A 24,966-nucleotide genomic window follows, 5' to 3' on the forward strand; every position below is an offset into this window, starting at 1 on the left:
TTAGACGTTATATGCACAAAACCTTATGTTAGGAGTTCAATGCTCAATATTGTCAGTTTACAGGTTTCTGAGACCTGTAATGTTGAAATAGTGCTTCCGTTCAAATGAAGTGAAATCTAGCCCAAATCTGCTCAAAAGCTTGTTTCTCTATGAGAGAAAGCTGTTTCATTCAATATTCAGTTCAAATCTTGCCAAACTGAAAGATGCTTATTCCTTATGAAATACAATGTTTTTGCAAAGCTGTAAGACAGTTTTTAATGTGTTAGAAGTTAAATGCACAAAACATTATGTTAGGAGTTCAATGCTCAAGATTGTCAGTTTACAGGTTTCTGAGACCAGTAATGTTGAAATAGTGCTTTCGTTCAAATGAAGTGAAATCTAGCCCAAATCTGCTCAAAAGCTTGTCTCTCTATGAGAGAATGCTGCTTCATTCAATATTCAGTTCAAATCTTGCCAAACTGAAAGATGCTTATGCCTTATAAAATAAAATGATTTCTGCAATGCAGTGAGACAGTTTTTAATGTGTTAGAAGTTATATGTACAAAAACATATGTTAGGATTTCAATGCTCAAGATTGTCAGTTTACAGGTTTCTGAGACCAGTAATGTTGAAATAGTGCTTCCGTTCAAATGAAGTGAAATCTAGCCCAAATCTGCTCAAAAGCTTGTTACTCTATGAGAGAAAGCTGTTTCATTCAATATTCAGTTCAAATCTTGCCAAACTGAAAGAAGCTTATTCCTTATTAAATACAATGTTTTTGCAATGCTGTAAGACAGTTTTTAATGTGTTAGAAGTTATATGCACAAAACCTTATGTTAGGACTTTAATGCTCAATATTGTCAGTTTACAGGTTTCTGAGACCAGTAATGTTGAAATAGTGCTTCCGTTCAAATGAAGTGAAATCTAGCCCAAATCTGCTCAAAAGCTTGTCTCTCTGTGAGATAGAGCTGCTTCATTCAATGTTCAGTGCAAATCTTGCCAAACTGAAAGATGCTTATGTCTTCTGAAATAAAATGATTTCTGCAATGCGTTGAGACAGTTTTTAATGTGTTAGAAGTTATATGCACAAAAACTTATGTTAGGACTTCAATACTCAAGATTGTCAGTTTACAACTTTCTGAGACCAGTTATGTTGAAATAGTGCTTCCTTTCAAATGAAGTAAAATCAAGCCCAAATCTGCTCAAAAGCTTGTCTCTCTATGAGAGAATGCTGCTTCATTCAATATTCAGTGCAAATCTTGCCAAACTGAAAGATGCTTATGCCTTATGAAATAAAATGATTTCTGCAATGCAGTGAGACAGTTTTTAATGTGTTAGGAGTTATATGCACAAAAACATATGTTAGGACTTCAATGCTCAAGATTGTCAGTTTACAGGTTTCTGAGACCAGTAATGTTGAAATAGTGCTTCCGTTCAAATGAAGTGAAATCTAGCCCAAATCTGCTCAAAAGCTTGTCTCTCTATGAGAGAATGCTGCTTCATTCAATATTCAGTTCAAATCTTGCCAAACTGAAAGATGCTTATGCCTTATAAAATAAAATGATTTCTGCAATGCAGTGAGACAGTTTTTAATGTGTTAGAAGTTATATGCACAAAAACATATGTTAGGACTTCAATGCTCAAGATGGTCAGTTTACAGGTTTCTGAGACCAGTAATGTTGAAATAGTGCTTCTGTTCAAATGAAGTGAAATCTAGCCCAAATCTGCTCAAAAGCTTGTCTCTCTATGAGAGAATGCTGCTTCATTCAATATTCAGTTCAAATCTTGCCAAACTGAAAGATGCTTATGCCTTATAAAATAAAATGATTTCTGCAATGCAGTGAGACAGTTTTTAATGTGTTAGAAGTTATATGCACAAAAACATATGTTAGGACTTCAATGCTCAAGATGGTCAGTTTACAGGTTTCTGAGACCAGTAATGTTGAAATAGTGCTTCTGTTCAAATGAAGTGAAATCTAGCCCAAATCTGCTCAAAAGCTTGTCTCTCTGTGAGATAAAGCTGCTTCATTCAATGTTCAGTGCAAATCTTGCCAAACTGAAAGATGCGTAAGTTTTATGAAATAAAATGATTTCTGCAATGCAGTGAGACAGTTTTTAATGTGTTAGAAGTTATATGTACAAAAACATATGTTAGGATTTCAATGCTCAAGATTGTCAGTTTACAGGTTTCTGAGACCAGTAATGTTGAAATAGTGCTTCCGTTCAAATGAAGTGAAAACTAGCCCAAATCTGCTCAAAAGCTTGTCTCTCTATGAGAGAAAGCTGTTTCATTCAATATTCAGTTCAAATCTTGCCAAACTGAAAGAAGCTTATTCCTTATTAAATACAATGTTTTTTCAATGCTGTAAGACAGTTTTTAATGTGTTAGAAGTTATATGCACAAAACCTTATGTTAGGACTTTAATGCTCAATATTGTCAGTTTACAGGTTTCTGAGACCAGTAATGTTGAAATAGTGCTTCCGTTCAAATGAAGTGAAATCTAGCCCAAATCTGCTCAAAAGCTTGTCTCTCTGTGAGATAGAGCTGCTTCATTCAATGTTCAGTGCAAATCTTGCCAAACTGAAAGATGCTTATGTCTTCTGAAATAAAATGATTTCTGCAATGCGTTGAGACAGTTTTTAATGTGTTAGAAGTTATATGCACAAAAACTTATGTTAGGACTTCAATACTCAAGATTGTCAGTTTACAACTTTCTGAGACCAGTTATGTTGAAATAGTGCTTCCTTTCAAATGAAGTAAAATCAAGCCCAAATCTGCTCAAAAGCTTGTCTCTCTATGAGAGAATGCTGCTTCATTCAATATTCAGTGCAAATCTTGCCAAACTGAAAGATGCTTATGCCTTATGAAATAAAATGATTTCTGCAATGCAGTGAGACAGTTTTTAATGTGTTAGGAGTTATATGCACAAAAACATATGTTAGGACTTCAATGCTCAAGATGGTCAGTTTACAGGTTTCTGAGACCAGTAATGTTAAAATAGTGTTTCTGTTCAAATGAAGTGAAATCTAGCCCAAATCTGCTCAAAAGCTTGTCTCTCTATGAGAGAAAGCTGCTTCATTCAATATTCAGTGCAAATCTTGCCAAACTGGGAGATGCTTATGCCTTATGAAATACAATGTTTTTGCAAAGCTGTAAGACAGTTTTTAATGTGTTAGAAGTTATATGCACAAAACATTATGTTAGGAGTTCAATGCTCAAGATTGTCAGTTTACAGGTTTCTGAGACCAGTAATGTTGAAATAGTGCTTCCGTTCAAATGAAGTGAAATCTAGCCCAAATCTGCTCAAAAGCTTGTCTCTCTATGAGAGAATGCTGCTTCATTCAATATTCAGTTCAAATCTTGCCAAACTGAAAGATGCTTATGCCTTATAAAATAAAATGATTTCTGCAATGCAGTGAGACAGTTTTTAATGTGTTAGAAGTTATATGCACAAAAACATATGTTAGGACTTCAATGCTCAAGATGGTCAGTTTACAGGTTTCTGAGACCAGTAATGTTGAAATAGTGCTTCTGTTCAAATGAAGTGAAATCTAGCCCAAATCTGCTCAAAAGCTTGTCTCTCTGTGAGATAAAGCTGCTTCATTCAATGTTCAGTGCAAATCTTGCCAAACTGAAAGATGCGTATGTTTTATGAAATAAAATGATTTCTGCAATGCAGTGAGACAGTTTTTAATGTGTTAGAAGTTATATGTACAAAAACATATGTTAGGATTTCAATGCTCAAGATTGTCAGTTTACAGGTTTCTGAGACCAGTAATGTTGAAATAGTGCTTCCGTTCAAATGAAGTGAAATCTAGCCCAAATCTGCTCAAAAGCTTGTCTCTCTATGAGAGAAAGCTGTTTCATTCAATATTCAGTTCAAATCTTGCCAAACTGAAAGAAGCTTATTCCTTATTAAATACAATGTTTTTTCAATGCTGTAAGACAGTTTTTAATGTGTTAGAAGTTATATGCACAAAACCTTATGTTAGGACTTTAATGCTCAATATTGTCAGTTTACAGGTTTCTGAGACCAGTAATGTTGAAATAGTGCTTCCGTTCAAATGAAGTGAAATCTAGCCCAAATCTGCTCAAAAGCTTGTTTCTCTGTGAGATAGAGCTGCTTCATTCAATGTTCAGTGCAAATTTTGCCAAACTGAAAGATGCTTATGTCTTATGAAATAAAATGATTTCTGCAATGCAGTGAGACAGTTTTTAATGTGTTAGAAGTTATATGCTCAAAAACATATGTTAGGATTTCAATGCTCAAGATTGTCAGTTTACAAGTTTCTGAGACCAGTAATGTTAAAATAGTGTTTCTGTTGAAATGAAGTGAAATCAAGCCCAAATCTGCTCAAAAGCTTGTCTCTCTATGAGAGAAAGCTGCTTCATTCAATATTCAGTGCAAATCTTGCCAAACTGAAAGATGCTTATGCCTTATGAAATACAATGTTTTTGCAATGCTGTAAGACAGTTTTTAATGTGTTAGAAGTTATATGCACAAAACCTTATGTTAGGACTTCAATGCTCAATATTGTCAGTTTACAGGTTTCTGAGACCAGTAATGTTGAAATAGTGCTTCCGTTCAAATGAAGTGAAATCTAGCCCAAATCTGCTCAAAAGCTTGTCTCTCTGTGAGATAGAGCTGCTTCATTCAATGTTCAGTGCAAATCTTGCCAAACTGAAAGATGCTTATGTCTTCTGAAATAAAATGATTTCTGCAATGCGTTGAGACAGTTTTTAATGTGTTAGAAGTTTTATGAAAAAAAACTTATGTTAGGACTTCAATACTCAAGATTGTCAGTTTACAAGTTTCTGAGACCAGTTATGCTGAAATAGTGCTTCTGTTCAAATGAAGTGAAATCTAGCTCAAATCTGCTCAAAAGCTTGTCTCTCTATGAGAGAAAGCTGCTTCATTCAATATTCAGTGCAAATCTTGCCAAACTGAAAGATGCTTATGCCTTATGAAATACAATGTTTTTGCAATGCTGTAAGACAGTTTTTAATGTGTTAGAAGTTATATGCACAAAACATTATGTTAGGAGTTCAATGCTCAATATTGTCAGTTTACAGGTTTCTGAGACCAGTAATGTTGAAATAGTGCTTCCGTTCAAATGAAGTGAAATCTAGCCCAAATCTGCTCAAAAGCTTGTCTCTCTGTGAGATAGAGCTGCTTCATTCAATGCTCAGTGCAAATCTTGCCAAACTGAAAGATGCTTATGTCTTATGAAATAAAATGATTTCTGCAATGCAGTGAGACAGTTTTTAATGTGTTAGAAGTTATATGCTCAAAAACATATGTTAGGATTTCAATGCTCAAGATTGTCAGTTTACAAGTTTCTGAGAGCAGTAATGTTAAAATAGTGTTTCTGTTGAAATGAAGTGAAATCTAGCCCAAATCTGCTCAAAAGCTTGTCTCTCTATGAGAGAAAGCTGTTTCATTCAATATTCAGTTCAAATCTTGCCAAACTGAAAGAAGCTTATTCCTTATGAAATACAATGTTTTTGCAAAGCTGTAAGACAGTTTTTAATGTGTTAGAAGTTATATGCACAAAACATTATGTTAGGAGTTCAATGCTCAATATTGTTAGTTTACAGGTTTCTGAGACCAGTAATGTTGAAATAGTGCTTCTGTTCAAATGAAGTGAAATCTAGCCCAAATCTGCTCAAAAGCTTGTCTCTCTGTGAGATAGAGCTGCTTCATTCAATGTTCAGTGCAAATCTTGCCAAACTGAAAGATGCGTATATCTTATGAAATAAAATGATTTCTGCAATGCAGTGAGACAGTTTTTAATGTGTTAGAAGTTATATGCACAAAAACATATGTTAGGACTTCAATGCTCAAGATGGTCAGTTTACAGGTTTCTGAGACCAGTAATGTTAAAATAGTGTTTCTGTTCAAATGAAGTGAAATCTAGCCCAAATCTGCTCAGAAGCTTGTCTCTCTATGAGAGAAAGCTGCTTCATTCAATATTCAGTGCAAATCTAGCCAAACTGAAAGATGCTTATGCCTTATGAAATACAATGTTTTTGCAATGCTGTAAGACAGTTTTTAATGTGTTAGAAGTTATATGCACAAAACCTTATGTTAGGACTTCAGTGCTCAAGATTGTCAGTTTACAGGTTTCTGAGACCAGTTATGTTGAAATAGTGCTTCTGTTCAAATGAAGTGAAATCTAGCCCAAATCTGCTCAAAAGCTTGTCTCTCTATGAGAGAAAGCTGCTTTATTCAATATTCAGTGCAAATCTTGCCAAACTGAAAGATGCTTATTCCTTATGAAATAAAATGATTTCTGCAATGCAGTAAGACAGTTTTTAATGTATTAGAAGTTATATGCACAAAAACATATGTTAGGACTTCAATGCTCAAGATTGTCAGTTTACAGGTTTCTGAGACCAGTAATGTTAAAATAGTGCTTCTGTTCAAATGAAGTGAAATCTAGCCCAAATCTGCTCAAAAGCTTGTCTCTCTATGAGAGAAAGCTGCTTCATTCAATATTCAGTGCAAATCTTGCCAAACTGAAAGATGCTTATTCCTTATGAAATAAAATGATTTCTGCAATGCAGTGATACAGTTTTTATTTTATTAGAAGTTATATGCACAAAAACATTTGTTAGGACTTCAATGCTCAAGATTGTCAGTTTACAGGTTTCTGAGACCAGTAATGTTAAAATAGTGCTTCTGTTCAAATGAAGTGAAATCTAGCCCAAATCTGCTCAAAAGCTTGTCTCTCTATGAGAGAATGCTGCTTCATTCAATATTCAGTTCAAATCTTGCCAAACTGAAAGATGCTTATGCCTTATAAAATAAAATGATTTCTGCAATGCAGTGAGACAGTTTTTAATGTGTTAGAAGTTATATGCACAAAAACATATGTTAGGACTTCAATGCTCAAGATGGTCAGTTTACAGGTTTCTGAGACCAGTAATGTTGAAATAGTGCTTCTGTTCAAATGAAGTGAAATCTAGCCCAAATCTGCTCAAAAGCTTGTCTCTCTATGAGAGAAAGCTGTTTCATTCAATATTCAGTTCAAATCTTGCCAAACTGAAAGAAGCTTATTCCTTATTAAATACAATGTTTTTTCAATGCTGTAAGACAGTTTTTAATGTGTTAGAAGTTATATGCACAAAACCTTATGTTAGGACTTTAATGCTCAATATTGTCAGTTTACAGGTTTCTGAGACCAGTAATGTTGAAATAGTGCTTCCGTTCAAATGAAGTGAAATCTAGCCCAAATCTGCTCAAAAGCTTGTCTCTCTGTGAGATAGAGCTGCTTCATTCAATGTTCAGTGCAAATCTTGCCAAACTGAAAGATGCTTATGTCTTCTGAAATAAAATGATTTCTGCAATGCGTTGAGACAGTTTTTAATGTGTTAGAAGATATATGCACAAAAACTTATGTTAGGACTTCAATACTCAAGATTGTCAGTTTACAACTTTCTGAGACCAGTTATGTTGAAATAGTGCTTCCTTTCAAATGAAGTAAAATCAAGCCCAAATCTGCTCAAAAGCTTGTCTCTCTATGAGAGAAAGCTGCTTCATTCAATATTCAGTGCAAATCTTGCCAAACTGAAAGATGCTTATTCCTTATGAAATACAATGTTTTTATAGAGCTGTAAGACAGTTTTTAATGTGTTAGAAGTTATATGCACAAAACATTATGTTAGGAGTTCAATGCTCAATATTGTCAGTTTACAGGTTTCTGAGACCAGTAATGTTGAAATAGTGCTTCTGTTCAAATGAAGTGAAATCTAGCCCAAATCTGCTCAAAAGCTTGTTTCTCTGTGAGATAGAGCTGCTTCATTCAATGTTCAGTGCAAATTTTGCCAAACTGAAAGATGCTTATGTCTTATGAAATAAAATGATTTCTGCAATGCAGTGAGACAGTTTTTAATGTGTTAGAAGTTATATGCTCAAAAACATATGTTAGGATTTCAATGCTCAAGATTGTCAGTTTACAAGTTTCTGAGACCAGTAATGTTAAAATAGTGTTTCTGTTGAAATGAAGTGAAATCAAGCCCAAATCTGCTCAAAAGCTTGTCTCTCTATGAGAGAAAGCTGCTTCATTCAATATTCAGTGCAAATCTTGCCAAACTGAAAGATGCTTATGCCTTATGAAATACAATGTTTTTGCAATGCTGTAAGACAGTTTTTAATGTGTTAGAAGTTATATGCACAAAACCTTATGTTAGGACTTCAATGCTCAATATTGTCAGTTTACAGGTTTCTGAGACCAGTAATGTTGAAATAGTGCTTCCGTTCAAATGAAGTGAAATCTAGCCCAAATCTGCTCAAAAGCTTGTCTCTCTGTGAGATAGAGCTGCTTCATTCAATGTTCAGTGCAAATCTTGCCAAACTGAAAGATGCTTATGTCTTCTGAAATAAAATGATTTCTGCAATGCGTTGAGACAGTTTTTAATGTGTTAGAAGTTTTATGAAAAAAAACTTATGTTAGGACTTCAATACTCAAGATTGTCAGTTTACAAGTTTCTGAGACCAGTTATGCTGAAATAGTGCTTCTGTTCAAATGAAGTGAAATCTAGCTCAAATCTGCTCAAAAGCTTGTCTCTCTATGAGAGAAAGCTGCTTCATTCAATATTCAGTGCAAATCTTGCCAAACTGAAAGATGCTTATGCCTTATGAAATACAATGTTTTTGCAATGCTGTAAGACAGTTTTTAATGTGTTAGAAGTTATATGCACAAAACATTATGTTAGGAGTTCAATGCTCAATATTGTCAGTTTACAGGTTTCTGAGACCAGTAATGTTGAAATAGTGCTTCCGTTCAAATGAAGTGAAATCTAGCCCAAATCTGCTCAAAAGCTTGTCTCTCTGTGAGATAGAGCTGCTTCATTCAATGCTCAGTGCAAATCTTGCCAAACTGAAAGATGCTTATGTCTTATGAAATAAAATGATTTCTGCAATGCAGTGAGACAGTTTTTAATGTGTTAGAAGTTATATGCTCAAAAACATATGTTAGGATTTCAATGCTCAAGATTGTCAGTTTACAAGTTTCTGAGAGCAGTAATGTTAAAATAGTGTTTCTGTTGAAATGAAGTGAAATCTAGCCCAAATCTGCTCAAAAGCTTGTCTCTCTATGAGAGAAAGCTGTTTCATTCAATATTCAGTTCAAATCTTGCCAAACTGAAAGAAGCTTATTCCTTATGAAATACAATGTTTTTGCAAAGCTGTAAGACAGTTTTTAATGTGTTAGAAGTTATATGCACAAAACATTATGTTAGGAGTTCAATGCTCAATATTGTTAGTTTACAGGTTTCTGAGACCAGTAATGTTGAAATAGTGCTTCTGTTCAAATGAAGTGAAATCTAGCCCAAATCTGCTCAAAAGCTTGTCTCTCTGTGAGATAGAGCTGCTTCATTCAATGTTCAGTGCAAATCTTGCCAAACTGAAAGATGCGTATATCTTATGAAATAAAATGATTTCTGCAATGCAGTGAGACAGTTTTTAATGTGTTAGAAGTTATATGCACAAAAACATATGTTAGGACTTCAATGCTCAAGATGGTCAGTTTACAGGTTTCTGAGACCAGTAATGTTAAAATAGTGTTTCTGTTCAAATGAAGTGAAATCTAGCCCAAATCTGCTCAGAAGCTTGTCTCTCTATGAGAGAAAGCTGCTTCATTCAATATTCAGTGCAAATCTAGCCAAACTGAAAGATGCTTATGCCTTATGAAATACAATGTTTTTGCAATGCTGTAAGACAGTTTTTAATGTGTTAGAAGTTATATGCACAAAACCTTATGTTAGGACTTCAGTGCTCAAGATTGTCAGTTTACAGGTTTCTGAGACCAGTTATGTTGAAATAGTGCTTCTGTTCAAATGAAGTGAAATCTAGCCCAAATCTGCTCAAAAGCTTGTCTCTCTATGAGAGAAAGCTGCTTTATTCAATATTCAGTGCAAATCTTGCCAAACTGAAAGATGCTTATTCCTTATGAAATAAAATGATTTCTGCAATGCAGTAAGACAGTTTTTAATGTATTAGAAGTTATATGCACAAAAACATATGTTAGGACTTCAATGCTCAAGATTGTCAGTTTACAGGTTTCTGAGACCAGTAATGTTAAAATAGTGCTTCTGTTCAAATGAAGTGAAATCTAGCCCAAATCTGCTCAAAAGCTTGTCTCTCTATGAGAGAAAGCTGCTTCATTCAATATTCAGTGCAAATCTTGCCAAACTGAAAGATGCTTATTCCTTATGAAATAAAATGATTTCTGCAATGCAGTGATACAGTTTTTATTTTATTAGAAGTTATATGCACAAAAACATTTGTTAGGACTTCAATGCTCAAGATTGTCAGTTTACAGGTTTCTGAGACCAGTAATGTTAAAATAGTGCTTCTGTTCAAATGAAGTGAAATCTAGCCCAAATCTGCTCAAAAGCTTGTCTCTCTATGAGAGAATGCTGCTTCATTCAATATTCAGTTCAAATCTTGCCAAACTGAAAGATGCTTATGCCTTATAAAATAAAATGATTTCTGCAATGCAGTGAGACAGTTTTTAATGTATTAGAAGTTATATGCACAAAAACATATGTTAGGACTTCAATGCTCAAGATGGTCAGTTTACAGGTTTCTGAGACCAGTAATGTTGAAATAGTGCTTCTGTTCAAATGAAGTGAAATCTAGCCCAAATCTGCTCAAAAGCTTGTCTCTCTATGAGAGAAAGCTGTTTCATTCAATATTCAGTTCAAATCTTGCCAAACTGAAAGAAGCTTATTCCTTATTAAATACAATGTTTTTTCAATGCTGTAAGACAGTTTTTAATGTGTTAGAAGTTATATGCACAAAACCTTATGTTAGGACTTTAATGCTCAATATTGTCAGTTTACAGGTTTCTGAGACCAGTAATGTTGAAATAGTGCTTCCGTTCAAATGAAGTGAAATCTAGCCCAAATCTGCTCAAAAGCTTGTCTCTCTGTGAGATAGAGCTGCTTCATTCAATGTTCAGTGCAAATCTTGCCAAACTGAAAGATGCTTATGTCTTCTGAAATAAAATGATTTCTGCAATGCGTTGAGACAGTTTTTAATGTGTTAGAAGATATATGCACAAAAACTTATGTTAGGACTTCAATACTCAAGATTGTCAGTTTACAACTTTCTGAGACCAGTTATGTTGAAATAGTGCTTCCTTTCAAATGAAGTAAAATCAAGCCCAAATCTGCTCAAAAGCTTGTCTCTCTATGAGAGAAAGCTGCTTCATTCAATATTCAGTGCAAATCTTGCCAAACTGAAAGATGCTTATTCCTTATGAAATACAATGTTTTTATAGAGCTGTAAGACAGTTTTTAATGTGTTAGAAGTTATATGCACAAAACATTATGTTAGGAGTTCAATGCTCAATATTGTCAGTTTACAGGTTTCTGAGACCAGTAATGTTGAAATAGTGCTTCTGTTCAAATGAAGTGAAATCTAGCCCAAATCTGCTCAAAAGCTTGTTTCTCTGTGAGATAGAGCTGCTTCATTCAATGTTCAGTGCAAATTTTGCCAAACTGAAAGATGCTTATGTCTTATGAAATAAAATGATTTCTGCAATGCAGTGAGACAGTTTTTAATGTGTTAGAAGTTATATGCTCAAAAACATATGTTAGGATTTCAATGCTCAAGATTGTCAGTTTACAAGTTTCTGAGACCAGTAATGTTAAAATAGTGTTTCTGTTGAAATGAAGTGAAATCAAGCCCAAATCTGCTCAAAAGCTTGTCTCTCTATGAGAGAAAGCTGCTTCATTCAATATTCAGTGCAAATCTTGCCAAACTGAAAGATGCTTATGCCTTATGAAATACAATGTTTTTGCAATGCTGTAAGACAGTTTTTAATGTGTTAGAAGTTATATGCACAAAACCTTATGTTAGGACTTCAATGCTCAATATTGTCAGTTTACAGGTTTCTGAGACCAGTAATGTTGAAATAGTGCTTCCGTTCAAATGAAGTGAAATCTAGCCCAAATCTGCTCAAAAGCTTGTCTCTCTGTGAGATAGAGCTGCTTCATTCAATGTTCAGTGCAAATCTTGCCAAACTGAAAGATGCTTATGTCTTCTGAAATAAAATGATTTCTGCAATGCGTTGAGACAGTTTTTAATGTGTTAGAAGTTTTATGAAAAAAAACTTATGTTAGGACTTCAATACTCAAGATTGTCAGTTTACAAGTTTCTGAGACCAGTTATGCTGAAATAGTGCTTCTGTTCAAATGAAGTGAAATCTAGCTCAAATCTGCTCAAAAGCTTGTCTCTCTATGAGAGAAAGCTGCTTCATTCAATATTCAGTGCAAATCTTGCCAAACTGAAAGATGCTTATGCCTTATGAAATACAATGTTTTTGCAATGCTGTAAGACAGTTTTTAATGTGTTAGAAGTTATATGCACAAAACATTATGTTAGGAGTTCAATGCTCAATATTGTCAGTTTACAGGTTTCTGAGACCAGTAATGTTGAAATAGTGCTTCCGTTCAAATGAAGTGAAATCTAGCCCAAATCTGCTCAAAAGCTTGTCTGTCTGTGAGATAGAGCTGCTTCATTCAATGCTCAGTGCAAATCTTGCCAAACTGAAAGATGCTTATGTCTTATGAAATAAAATGATTTCTGCAATGCAGTGAGACAGTTTTTAATGTGTTAGAAGTTATATGCTCAAAAACATATGTTAGGATTTTAATGCTCAAGATTGTCAGTTTACAAGTTTCTGAGAGCAGTAATGTTAAAATAGTGTTTCTGTTGAAATGAAGTGAAATCTAGCCCAAATCTGCTCAAAAGCTTGTCTCTCTATGAGAGAAAGCTGTTTCATTCAATATTCAGTTCAAATCTTGCCAAACTGAAAGAAGCTTATTCCTTATGAAATACAATGTTTTTGCAAAGCTGTAAGACAGTTTTTAATGTGTTAGAAGTTATATGCACAAAACATTATGTTAGGAGTTCAATGCTCAATATTGTTAGTTTACAGGTTTCTGAGACCAGTAATGTTGAAATAGTGCTTCTGTTCAAATGAAGTGAAATCTAGCCCAAATCTGCTCAAAAGCTTGTCTCTCTGTGAGATAGAGCTGCTTCATTCAATGTTCAGTGCAAATCTTGCCAAACTGAAAGATGCGTATATCTTATGAAATAAAATGATTTCTGCAATGCAGTGAGACAGTTTTTAATGTGTTAGAAGTTATATGCACAAAAACATATATTAGGACTTCAATGCTCAAGATGGTCAGTTTACAGGTTTCTGAGACCAGTAATGTTAAAATAGTGTTTCTGTTCAAATGAAGTGAAATCTAGCCCAAATCTGCTCAGAAGCTTGTCTCTCTATGAGAGAAAGCTGCTTCATTCAATATTCAGTGCAAATCTAGCCAAACTGAAAGATGCTTATGCCTTATGAAATACAATGTTTTTGCAATGCTGTAAGACAGTTTTTAATGTGTTAGAAGTTATATGCACAAAACCTTATGTTAGGACTTCAGTGCTCAAGATTGTCAGTTTACAGGTTTCTGAGACCAGTTATGTTGAAATAGTGCTTCTGTTCAAATGAAGTGAAATCTAGCCCAAATCTGCTCAAAAGCTTGTCTCTCTATGAGAGAAAGCTGCTCTATTCAATATTCAGTGCAAATCTTGCCAAACTGAAAGATGCTTATTCCTTATGAAATAAAATGATTTCTGCAATGCAGTAAGACAGTTTTTAATGTATTAGAAGTTATATGCACAAAAACATATGTTAGGACTTCAATGCTCAAGATTGTCAGTTTACAGGTTTCTGAGACCAGTAATGTTAAAATAGTGCTTCTGTTCAAATGAAGTGAAATCTAGCCCAAATCTGCTCAAAAGCTTGTCTCTCTATGAGAGAAAGCTGCTTCATTCAATATTCAGTGCAAATCTTGCCAAACTGAAAGATGCTTATTCCTTATGAAATAAAATGATTTCTGCAATGCAGTGATACAGTTTTTATTTTATTAGAAGTTATATGCACAAAAACATTTGTTAGGACTTCAATGCTCAAGATTGTCAGTTTACAGGTTTCTGAGACCAGTAATGTTAAAATAGTGCTTCTGTTCAAATGAAGTGAAATCTAGCCCAAATCTGCTCAAAAGCTTGTCTCTCTATGAGAGAAAGCTGCTTCATTGAATATTCAGTGCAAATCTTGCCAAACTGAAAGATGCTTATTCCTTATGAAATACAATGTTTTTGCAATGCTGTAAGACAGTTTTAATGTGTTAGAAGTTATATGCACAAAACATTATGTTAGGAGTTCAATGCTCAAGATTGTCAGTTTACAGGTTTCTGAGACCAGTAATGTTGAAATAGTGCTTCTGTTTAAATGAAGTGAAATCTAGCCCAAATCTGCTCAAAAGCTTGTTACTCTATGAGAGAAAGCTGTTTCATTCAATATTCAGTTCAAATCTTGCCAAACTGAAAGATGCTTATTCCTTATGAAATACAATGTTTTTATAGAGCTGTAAGACAGTTTTTAATGTGTTAGAAGTTATATGCACAAAACATTATGTTAGGAGTTCAATGCTCAATATTGTCAGTTTACAGGTTTCTGAGACCAGTAATGTTGAAATAGTGCTTCTGTTCAAATGAAGTGAAATTTAGCCCAAATCTGCTCAAAGGCTTGTCTCTCTGTGAGATAGAGCTGCTTCATTCAATGTTCAGTGCAAATTTTGCCAAACTGAAAGATGCTTATGTCTTATGAAATAAAATGATTTCTGCAATGCAGTGAGACAGTTTTTAATGTGTTAGAAGTTATATGCTCAAAAACATATGTTAGGATTTCAATGCTCAAGATTGTCAGTTTACAAGTTTCTGAGACCAGTAATGTTAAAATAGTGTTTCTGTTGAAATGAAGTGAAATCTAGCCCAAATCTGCTCAAAAGCTTGTCTCTCTATGAGAGAAAGCTGTTTCATTCAATATTCAGTTCAAATCTTGCCAAACTGAAAGAAGCTTATTCCTTATGAAATACAATGATTTGCAAAGCTGTAAGACAGTTTTTAATGTGTTAGAAGTTATATGCACAAAACATTATGTTAGGAGTTCAATGCTCAATATTGTCAGTTTACAGGTTTCTGAGACCAGTAATGTTGAATAGTGCTTCTGTTCAAATGAAGTGAAATCTAGCCCAAATCTGCTCAAAAGCTTGTCTCTCTGTGAGATAGAGCTGCTTCATTCAATGTTCAGTGCAAATCTTGCCAAACTGAAAGATGCGTATATCTTATGAAATAAAATGATTTCTGCAATGCAGTGAGACAGTTTTTAATGTGTTAGAAGTTATATGCACAAAAACATATGTTAGGACTTCAATGCTCAAGATGGTCAGTTTACAGGTTTCTGAGACCAGTAATGTTAAAATAGTGTTTCTGTTCAAATGAAGTGAAATCTAGCCCAAATCTGCTCAGAAGCTTGTCTCTCTATGAGAGAAAGCTGCTTCATTCAATATTCAGTGCAAATCTAGCCAAACTGAAAGATGCTTATGCCTTATGAAATACAATGTTTTTGCAATGCTGTAAGACAGTTTTTAATGTGTTAGGAGTTATATGCACAAAAACCTATGTTAGGATTTCAATGCTCAAGATTGTCAGTTTACAGGTTTCTGAGACCAGTAATGTTGAAATAGTGCTTCCATTCAAATGAAGTGAAATCTAGCCCAAATCTGCTCAAAAGCTTGTCTCTCTGTGAGATAGAGCTGCTTCATTCAATGTTCAGTGCAAATCTTGCCAAACTGAAAGATGCTGATGTCTTCTGAAATAAAATGATTTCTGCAATGCGTTGAGACAGTTTTTAATGTGTTAGAAGTTATATGCACAAAAACTTATGTTAGGACTTCAATACTCAAGATTGTCAGTTTACAAGTTTCTGAGACCAGTTATGTTGAAATAGTGCTTCTGTTCAAATGAAGTGAAATCTAGCCCAAATCTGCTCAAAAGCTTGTCTCTCTATGAGAGAAAGCTGCTTTATTCAATATTCAGTGCAAATCTTGCCAAACTGAAAGATGCTTATTCCTTATGAAATAAAATGATTTCTGCAATGCAGTAAGACAGTTTTTAATGTATTAGAAGTTATATGCACAAAAACATATGTTAGGACTTCAATGCTCAAGATTGTCAGTTTACAGGTTTCTGAGACCAGTAATGTTAAAATAGTGCTTCTGTTCAAATGAAGTGAAATCTAGCCCAAATCTGCTCAAAAGCTTGTCTCTCTATGAGAGAAAGCTGCTTCATTCAATATTCAGTGCAAATCTTGCCAAACTGAAAGATGCTTATGCCTTATGAAATACAATGTTTTTGCAATGCTGTAAGACAGTTTTTAATGTGTTAGAAGTTATATGCACAAAACCTTATGTTAGGACTTCAATGCTCAAGATTGTCAGTTTACAGGTTTCTGAGACCAGTAATGTTGAAATAGTGCTTCCGTTCAAATGAAGTGAAATCTAGCCCAAATCGGCTCAAAAGCTTGTCTCTCTGTGAGATAGAGCTGGTTCATTCAATGTTCAGTGCAAATCTTGCCAAACTGAAAGATGCTTATGTCTTCTGAAATAAAATGATTTCTGCAATGCGTTGAGACAGTTTTTAATGTGTTAGAAGTTTTATGCACAAAAACTTATGTTAGGACTTCAATACTCAAGATTGTCAGTTTACAAGTTTCTGAGACCAGTTATGCTGAAATAGTGCTTCTGTTCAAATGAAGTGAAATCTAGCTCAAATCTGCTCAAAAGCTTGTCTCTCTATGAGAGAAAGCTGCTTCATTCAATATTCTGTGCAAATCTTGCCAAACTGAAAGATGCTCATGCCTTATGAAATACAATGTTTTTGCAATGCTGTAAGACAGTTTTTAATGTGTTAGAAGTTATATACACAAAAACTTATGTTAGGACTTCAATGCTCAAGATTGTCAGTTTACAGGTTTCTGAGACCAGTAATGTTGAAATAGTGCTTCCGTTCAAATGAAGTGAAATCTAGCCCAAATCTGCTCAAAAGCTTGTCTCTCTGTGAGATAGAGCTGCTTCATTCAATGTTCAGTGCAAATCTTGCACAACTGAAACATGCTTATGTCTTCTGAAATAAAATGATTTCTGCAATGCGTTGAGACAGTTTTTAATGTGTTAGAAGTTATATGCACAAAAACTTATGTTAGGACTTCAATACTCAAGATTGTCAGTTTACAAGTTTCTGAGACCAGTTATGTTGAAATAGTGCTTCTGTTCAAATGAAGTGAAATCTAGCCCAAATCTGCTCAAAAGCTTGTCTCTCTGTGAGATAAAGCTGCTTCATTCAATGTTCAGTGCAAATCTTGCCAAACTGAAAGATGCGTATGTTTTATGAAATAAAATGATTTCTGCAATGCAGTGAGACAGTTTTTAATGTGTTAGAAGTTATATGTACAAAAACATATGTTAGGATTTCAATGCTCAAGATTGTCAGTTTACAGGTTTCTGAGACCAGTAATGTTGAAATAGTGCTTCCGTTCAAATGAAGTGAAATCTAGCCCAAATCTGCTCAAAAGCTTGTTACTCTATGAGAGAAAGCTGTTTCATTCAATATTCAGTTCAAATCTTGCCAAACTGAAAGAAGCTTATTCCTTATTAAATACAATGTTTTTGCAATGCTGTAAGACAGTTTTTAATGTGTTAGAAGTTATATGCACAAAACCTTATGTTAGGACTTTAATGCTCAATATTGTCAGTTTACAGGTTTCTGAGACCAGTAATGTTGAAATAGTGCTTCCGTTCAAATGAAGTGAAATCTAGCCCAAATCTGCTCAAAAGCTTGTCTCTCTATGAGAGAATGCTGCTTCATTCAATATTCAGTGCAAATCTTGCCAAACTGAAAGATGCTTATGTCTTATGAAATAAAATGATTTCTGCAATGCAGTGAGACAGTTTTTAATGTGTTAGAAGTTATATGCACAAAAACATATGTTAGGACTTCAATGCTCAAGATAGTCAGTTTACAGGTTTCTGAGACCAGTAATGTTAAAATAGTGGTTCTGTTCAAATGAAGTGAAATCTAGCCCAAATCTGCTCAAAAGCTTGTCTCTCTATGAGAGAAAGCTGCTTCATTCAATATTCAGTGCAAATCTTGCCAAACTGGGAAATGCTTATGCCTCATGAAATACAATGTTTTTGCAATGCTGTAAGACAGTTTTTAAAGTGTTAGAAGTTATATGCACAAAAACACATGTTAGGACTTCAATGCTCAAGATTTTCAGTTTACAGGTTTCTGAGACCAGTAATGTTGAAATAGTGCTTCTGTTCAAATGAAGTGAAATCTAGCCCAAATCTGCTCAAAAGCTTGTCTCTCTGAGATAGAGCTACTTCATTCAATGTTCTGTGCAAATCTTGCCAAACTGAAAGATGCTTTTGTCTTATGAAATAAAATGATTTCTGCAATGCAGTAAGACATTATTTAATGTATTAGAAGTTATATGCACAAAAACATATGTTAGGACTTCAATGCTCAAGATTGTCAGTTTACAGGTTTCTGAGACCAGTAATGTTAAAATAGTGCTTCTGATCAAATGAAGTGAAATCTAGCCCAAATCTGCTCAAAAGCTTGTCTCTCTATGAGAGAAAGCTGCTTCATTCAATATTCAGTGCAAATCTTGCCAAACTGAAACATGCTTATGCCTTATGAAATACAATGTTTTTGCAATGCTGTAAGACAGTTTTTATTGTGTTAGAAGTTATATGCACAAAACCTTATGTTAGGACTTCAATGCTCAATATTGTCAGTTTACAGGTTTCTGAGACCAGTAATGTTGAAATAGTGCTTCTGTTCAAATGAAGTGAAATCTAGCCCAAATCTGCTCAAAAGCTTGTCTCTCTGTGAGATAGAGCTGCTTCATTCAATGTTCAGTGCAAATCTTGCCAAACTGAAAGATGCTTATGTCTTATGAAATAAAATGATTTCTGCAATGCAGTGAGACAGTTTTTAATGTGTTAGAAGTTATATGCACAAAAACATATGTTAGGATTTCAATGCTCAAGATTGTCAGTTTACAAGTTTCTGAGACCAGTAATGTTAAAATAGTGTTTCTGTTGAAATGAAGTGAAATCTAGCCCAAATCTGCTCAAAAGCTTGTCTCTCTGTGAGATAGAGCCGCTTCATTCAATGTTCAGTGCAAATCTTGCCAAACTGAAAGATGCTGATGTCTTATGAAATAAAATGATTTCTGCAATGCAGTGAGACAGTTTTTAATGTATTAGAAGTTATATGCACAAAAACATTTGTTAGGACTTCAATGCTCAAGATTGTCAGTTTACAGGTTTCTGAGACCAGTAATGTTAAAATAGTGCTTCTGTTCAAATGAAGTGAAATCTAGCCCAAATCTGCTCAAAAGCTTGTCTCTCTATGAGAGAAAGCTGATTCATTCAATATTCAGTGCAAATCTTGCCAAACTGAAAGATGCTTATTCCTTATGAAATACAATGTTTTTGCAATGCTGTAAGACAGTTTTTAATGTGTTAGAAGTTATATGCACAAAACATTATGTTAGGAGTTCAATGCTCAAGATTGTCAGTTTACAGGTTTCTGAGACCAGTAATGTTGAAATAGTGCTTCTGTTCAAATGAAGTGAAATCTAGCCCAAATCTGCTCAAAAGCTTGTCTCTCTATGAGAGAAAGCTGCTTCATTCAATGTTCAGTGCAAATTTTGCCAAACTGAAAGATGCTTATGTCTTATGAAATAAAATGATTTCTGCAATGCAGTGAGACAGTTTTTAATGTGTTAGAAGTTATATGCTCAAAAACATATGTTAGGATTTCAATGCTCAAGATTGTCAGTTTACAAGTTTCTGAGACCAGTAATGTTAAAATAGTGTTTCTGTTGAAATGAAGTGAAATCTAGCCCAAATCTGCTCAAAAGCTTGTCTCTCTATGAGAGAAAGCTGCTTCATTCAATATTCAGTGCAAATCTTGCCAAACTGAAAGATGCTTATGCCTTATGAAATACAATGTTTTTGCAATGCTGTAAGACAGTTTTTAATGTGTTAGAAGTTATATGCTCAAAACCTTATGTTAGGACTTCAATGCTCAATATTGTCAGTTTACAGGTTTCTGAGACCAGTAATGTTGAAATAGTGCTTCCGTTCAAATGAAGTGAAATCTAGCCCAAATCTGCTCAAAAGCTTGTCTCTCTGTGAGATAGAGCTGCTTCATTCAATGTTCAGTGCAAATCTTGCCAAACTGAAAGATGCTTATGTCTTCTGAAATAAAATGATTTCTGCAATGCGTTGAGACAGTTTTTAATGTGTTAGAAGTTTTATGCACAAAAACTTATGTTAGGACTTCAATACTCAAGATTGCCAGTTTACAAGTTTCTGAGACCAGTTATGCTGAAATAGTGCTTCTGTTCAAATGAAGTGAAATCTAGCTCAAATCTGCTCAAAAGCTTGTCTCTCTATGAGAGAAAGCTGCTTCATTCAATATTCAGTGCAAATCTTGCCAAACTGAAAGAAGCTTATTCCTTATGAAATACAATGTTTTTGCAAAGCTGTAAGACAGTTTTAATGTGTTAGAAGTTATATGCACAAAACATTATGTTAGGAGTTCAATGCTCAATATTGTCAGTTTACAGGTTTCTGAGACCAGTAATGTTGAAATAGTGCTTCTGTTCAAATGAAGTGAAATCTAGCCCAAATCTGCTCAAAAGCTTGTCTCTCTGTGAGATAGAGCTGCTTCATTCAATGTTCAGTGCAAATCTTGCCAAACTGAAAGATGCGTATATCTTATGAAATAAAATGATTTCTGCAATGCAGTGAGACAGTTTTTAATGTGTTAGAAGTTATATGCACAAAAACATATGTTAGGACTTCAATGCTCAAGATGGTCAGTTTACAGGTTTCTGAGACCAGTAATGTTGAAATAGTGCTTCCATTCAAATGAAGTGAAATCTAGCCCAAATCTGCTCAAAAGCTTGTCTCTCTGTGAGATAGAGCTGCTTCATTCAATGTTCAGTGCAAATCTTGCCAAACTGAAAGATGCTGAGGTCTTCTGAAATAAAATGATTTCTGCAATGCGTTGAGACAGTTTTTAATGTGTTAGAAGTTTTATGCACAAAAACTTATGTTAGGACTTCAATACTCAAGATTGTCAGTTTACAAGTTTCTGAGACCAGTTATGCTGAAATAGTGCTTCTGTTCAAATGAAGTGAAATCTAGCTCAAATCTGCTCAAAAGCTTGTCTCTCTATGAGAGAAAGCTGCTTCATTCAATATTCAGTGCAAATCTTGCCAAACTGAAAGATGCTTATGCCTTATGAAATACAATGTTTTTGCAATGCTGTAAGACAGTTTTTAATGTGTTAGAAGTTATATGCACAAAACATTATGTTAGGAGTTCAATGCTCAATATTGTCAGTTTACAGGTTTCTGAGACCAGTAATGTTGAAATAGTGCTTCCGTTCAAATGAAGTGAAATCTAGCCCAAATCTGCTCAAAAGCTTGTCTCTCTGTGAGATAGAGCTGCTTCATTCAATGTTCAGTGCAAATCTTGCCAAACTGAAAGATGCTTATGTCTTATGAAATAAAATGATTTCTGCAATGCAGTGAGACAGTTTTTAATGTGTTAGAAGTTATATGCTCAAAAACATATGTTAGGATTTCAATGCTCAAGATTGTCAGTTTACAAGTTTCTGAGACCAGTAATGTTAAAATAGTGTTTCTGTTGAAATGAAGTGAAATCTAGCCCAAATCTGCTCAAAAGCTTGTCTCTCTATGAGAGAAAGCTGTTTCATTCAATATTCAGTTCAAATCTTGCCAAACTGAAAGAAGCTTATTCCTTATGAAATACAATGTTTTTGCAAAGCTGTAAGACGGTTTTTAATGTGTTAGAAGTTATATGCACAAAACATTATGTTAGGAGTTCAATGCTCAATATTGTCACTTTACAGGTTTCTGAGACCAGTAATGTTGAAATAGTGCTTCCATTCAAATGAAGTGAAATCTAGCCCAAATCTGCTCAAAAGCTTGTCTCTCTGTGAGATAGAGCTGCTTCATTCAATGTTCAGTGCAAATCTTGCCAAACTGAAAGATGCTGAGGTCTTCTGAAATAAAATGATTTCTGCAATGCGTTGAGACAGTTTTTAATGTGTTAGAAGTTTTATGCACAAAAACTTATGTTAGGACTTCAATACTCAAGATTGTCAGTTTACAAGTTTCTGAGACCAGTTATGCTGAAATAGTGCTTCTGTTCAAATGAAGTGAAATCTAGCTCAAATCTGCTCAAAAGCTTGTCTCTCTATGAGAGAAAGCTGCTTCATTCAATATTCAGTGCAAATCTTGCCAAACTGAAAGATGCTTATGCCTTATGAAATACAATGTTTTTGCAATGCTGTAAGACAGTTTTTAATGTGTTAGAAGTTATATGCACAAAACATTATGTTAGGAGTTCAATGCTCAATATTGTCAGTTTACAGGTTTCTGAGACCAGTAATGTTGAAATAGTGCTTCCGTTCAAATGAAGTGAAATCTAGCCCAAATCTGCTCAAAAGCTTGTCTCTCTGTGAGATAGAGCTGCTTCATTCAATGTTCAGTGCAAATCTTGCCAAACTGAAAGATGCTTATGTCTTATGAAATAAAATGATTTCTGCAATGCAGTGAGACAGTTTTTAATGTGTTAGAAGTTATATGCTCAAAAACATATGTTAGGATTTCAATGCTCAAGATTGTCAGTTTACAAGTTTCTGAGACCAGTAATGTTAAAATAGTGTTTCTGTTGAAATGAAGTGAAATCTAGCCCAAATCTGCTCAAAAGCTTGTCTCTCTATGAGAGAAAGCTGTTTCATTCAATATTCAGTTCAAATCTTGCCAAACTGAAAGAAGCTTATTCCTTATGAAATACAATGTTTTTGCAAAGCTGTAAGACGGTTTTTAATGTGTTAGAAGTTATATGCACAAAACATTATGTTAGGAGTTCAATGCTCAATATTGTCAGTTTACAGGTTTCTGAGACCAGTAATGTTGAAATAGTGCTTCTGTTCAAATGAAGTGAAATCTAGCCCAAATCTGCTCAAAAGCTTGTCTCTCTGTGAGATAGAGCTGCTTCATTCAATGTTCAGTGCAAATCTTGCCAAACTGAAAGATGCGTATATCTTATGAAATAAAATGATTTCTGGAATGCAGTGAGACAGTTTTTAATGTGTTAGAAGTTATATGCAAAAAAACATATGTTAGGACTTCAATGCTCAAGATGGTCAGTTTACAGGTTTCTGAGACCAGTAATGTTAAAATAGTGTTTCTGTTCAAATGAAGTGAAATCTAGCCCAAATCTGCTCAAAAGGTTGTCTCTCTGTGAGATAGAGCTGCTTCATTCAATGTTCAGTGCAAATCTTGCCAAACTGAAGGATGCTTATGTCTTCTGAAACAAAATGATTTCTGCAATGCGTTGAGACAGTTTTTAATGTGTTAGAAGTTATATGCTCAAAAACATATGTTAGAACTTCAATACTCAAGATTGTCAGTTTACAAGTTTCTGAGACCAGTTATGCTGAAATAGTGCTTCTGTTCAAATGAAGTGAAATCTAGCTCAAATCTGCTCAAAAGCTTGTCTCTCTATGAGAGAAAGCTGCTCCATTCAATATTCAGTGCAAATCTTGCCAAACTGAAAGATGCTTATGCCTTATGAAATACAATGTTTTTGCAAAGCTGTAAGACAGTTTTTAATGTGTTAGAAGTTATATGCAAAAAACATTATGTTAGGAGTTCAATGCTCAATATTGTCAGTTTACAGGTTTCTGAGACCAGTAATGTTGAAATAGTGCTTCTGTTCAAATGAAGTGAAATCTAGCCCAGATCTGCTCAAAAGCTTGTCTCTCTGTGAGATAGAGCTGCTTCATTCAATGTTCAGTGCAAATCTTGCCAAACTGAAAGATGCTTATGTCTTCTGAAATAAAATGATTTCTGCAATGCAGTGAGACAGTTTTTAATGTGTTAGAAGTTATATGCTCAAAAACTTATGTTAGGATTTCAATGCTCAAGATTGTCAGTTTACAAGTTTCTGAGACCAGTAATGTTAAAATAGTGTTTCTCTTGAAATGAAGTGAAATCTAGCCCAAATCTGCTCAAAAGCTTGTCTCTCTATGAGAGAAAGCTGTTTCATTCAATATTCAGTTCAAATCTTGCCAAACTGAAAGAAGCTTATTCCTTATGAAATACAATGTTTTTGCAAAGCTGTAAGACAGTTTTTAATGTGTTAGAAGTTATATGCACAAAACATTATGTTAGGAGTTCAATGCTCAATATTGTCAGTTTACAGGTTTTTGAGACCAGTAATGTTGAAATAGTGCTTCTGTTCAAATGAAGTGAAATCTAGCCCAAATCTGCTCAAAAGCTTGTCTCTCTGTGAGATAGAGCTGCTTCATTCAATGTTCAGTGCAAATCTTGCCAAACTGAAAGATGCGTATATCTTATGAAATAAAATGATTTCTGGAATGCAGTGAGACAGTTTTTAATGTGTTAGAAGTTATATGCAAAAAAACATATGTTAGGACTTCAATGCTCAAGATGGTCAGTTTACAGGTTTCTGAGACCAGTAATGTCAAAATAGTGTTTCTGTTCAAATGAAGTGAAATCTAGCCCAAATCTGCTCAAAAGCTTGTCTCTCTGTGAGATAGAGCTGCTTCATTCAATGTTCAGTGCAAATCTTGCCAAACTGAAGGATGCTTATGTCTTCTGAAATAAAATGATTTCTGCAATGCGTTGAGACAGTTTTTAATGTGTTAGAAGTTTTATGCACAAAAACTTATGTTAGGACTTCAATACTCAAGATTGTCAGTTTACAAGTTTCTGAGACCAGTTATGCTGAAATAGTGCTTCTGTTCAAATGAAGTGAAATCTATCTCAAATCTGCTCAAAAGCTTGTCTCTCTATGAGAGAAAGCTGCTTCATTCAATATTCAGTGCAAATCTTGCCAAACTGAAAGATGCTTATGCCTTATGAAATACAATGTTTTTGCAATGCTGTAAGACAGTTTTTAATGTGTTAGAAGTTATATGCACAAAAAATTAT

This window comes from Carassius carassius, chromosome 41, assembly GCF_963082965.1.
Source record: "Carassius carassius chromosome 41, fCarCar2.1, whole genome shotgun sequence".
Taxonomy (NCBI): domain Eukaryota; kingdom Metazoa; phylum Chordata; class Actinopteri; order Cypriniformes; family Cyprinidae; genus Carassius; species Carassius carassius.